Source organism: Cyprinodon variegatus, unplaced genomic scaffold (genome assembly GCF_000732505.1).
Source record: "Cyprinodon variegatus isolate N-32 unplaced genomic scaffold, C_variegatus-1.0 Scaffold148, whole genome shotgun sequence".
Lineage (NCBI taxonomy): Eukaryota > Metazoa > Chordata > Actinopteri > Cyprinodontiformes > Cyprinodontidae > Cyprinodon > Cyprinodon variegatus.
Window position 1 is genome coordinate 434798 of NW_015150601.1, and position 2226 is coordinate 437023.

A 2226-nucleotide genomic window follows, 5' to 3' on the forward strand; every position below is an offset into this window, starting at 1 on the left:
AAAAGATGGAATATAAGAGAGAGAAAGGAGATTCTGATCATTGTCAGAGCATTTTAAAATCTTCCAATTATAATCATGTTTATGCACCACTAGTGTGGCTCTTGGCTTCAGTGAAGGAGGTGAGGAGCAGAGAGGTTAATCAATGCATCCCCAGGGCTCCACTGACATTTTCTTAGCTGCAGGAGGTGGTTTCCATCTCTCATTTGCTTTCCCCCCTCCATCTCCTTTTTTTTCCTCCAAATCTTTCTCTATAAGCCACATCTTGCTTTCTTCACCCCCTACTATATATTAAAACAGCAAAGTGATGCTAAAAGCCTCCTTTTTCTTGCATATTCCGTCTGTAGAGCGTAATCTCTTTACACTTGTGTGGTCTAGCCTGGACTATTTTCAGCTAAGGTGATGGGTGGGCCTCACTTATCGCAGTATTTACCAAACAGATTGGGATTTCTGCGTGGACCCGAGCAAAGGCCAGCCTGCTGCTCGGAGCTGCAGCGACGACAGAGAGAGCGAGAGAGGAGGAGAGGAAGGATGGCCAAGACCCAAAACGCCTAACCTGTCACAGACCTGCCCCCTCCGGGCAAGCACGTGTGTCTGACTGAGATACAGGGAGGGAGGGAGAAAGATAATCAGCGCTACCGCATACAAACACATACCCCAACACAAACACGCACACATATGCAGCCTGAAGTGCTCCAAAAGCCTGGTGAGTCACCCTACTTAAAGCAGCCCTGAAATAGACATTTTGCGCCTCGCCACACTGACTCAGTAACAGAACTATCTTCCCTTCATGGCCTGCACATGCTCGCGCTCGTAAATGGATGCTTTTTGATCCACTGCTTTCCACAAGCATGCATTACAATTTTCCAAGACCAATTTCAGAGGTGTCCTCTGCGTTCTGCCTGGATGAAAGGTAATAGGAGCTTGTTTGACTTCTTTTTTTTTTATAGTGAAGTGTCCCATTACCTGCCGTGGAGCAGGTTAGCTTAAGTCGTTTATCATACCTGTAATAAAAAAAGGAAAGCCATGTGGCTCCGGCCTCCTGCTCCGAGCTGACAGGACAAACAAGTGTTTGTCCAATCGGAGACGAGAATGACACAGGCCATTAGTGAAGCCCGGCAGACAAACAGATCAGCCACACAGTGCTAGGGGCTTGTTAGCGCCTCTCCACATGTGTGACGACATTCGAGTTGAGGCTGAAACAACTCGAGTGATCTGGAAGACCCCAGCAACACCTGTCTGCCCTGGCGCTCCGAATGTCCTCACCACGGTTACAGCTGCCACGGCAGCGGAGCGGAGGCTGCCTGGGCAACGGGCGGATACTCTGGCAGGGGTTACAGGGGCTCAGAGCTGCTGGAAGGACTTCTGGAAGATGGGAAGTGTGACTGTTTGGACATTTTGTCATTATTACCCCCCTCCCCAAAGGAATTAGCGAATTCACAGAAAAAAACAGCTTTACAAATCCAGATAGAATCTGGAAATAATAGCAGATCCCAGGTTCAGTTCTGCTGCACCAAATTAGCATTTATAGTCAAAACAAGTTGGTGATAATACCCCTTTAGCATCCATCATCACCATGATGACGGGTGGATATGAATCACAGGAAAAGTTATGGTGGCTCTAATACAAAGATTTTTTAAGCTCATTTTTATGGCTTCGTTTTACAAATATCCCCTGGCTTAGGAAGAGATTTTACAAACATTTATTAAAACAAAAATATCACCGAGATCAAGAGATAAATTAGGATCTTTGTAAATCTTCAGAAAAGAAAGAGCAAGATAAATGAGAATTCAAATATACAGTGAAGATCAGAGAGAAGTCTGTAATTAATAAAGTGATTCTTTAGGTTCCAGGTTAAAAGGAGAAAAGTGTTTGGATGCTTAAAGCAGGATCAGCTTAGAAATAACATTCCTGACTATTAAAATGGTCAGAGCAAAATGAACAACACATTTTTATCAACAGTTCAGCTGGAAGGAACAAATGACAGACTAACTGTTAGCCATCTGCGAAGGAGTATTAGGGCCACGCTAGAGATAAAAAAAAAATAATATATATATATATATATATATATATTAGGGCTGTCAGTTTTAAAGCGTTATTAATGCGTTAACTGCTTTAGACTATAACGCCGACATTTTTTTAACACACGTTAATCGCGCATCAAAAAAAAAGCACCGTGTGCTTTTGTTCTTTATTTTTCCGCAGCGCTCGCTGTACTGTTTGTTTTAC

General features: G+C 43.7%; 1 protein-coding gene across 1 annotated transcript in view; it reads right to left on the reverse strand.

Moving 5' to 3' along the window:
* Positions 1-2226, reverse strand: part of LOC107086318 (glutamate receptor 1-like) — a 67325-nt gene that overhangs the window by 17248 nt on the left and 47851 nt on the right. The window lies entirely within an intron of this gene.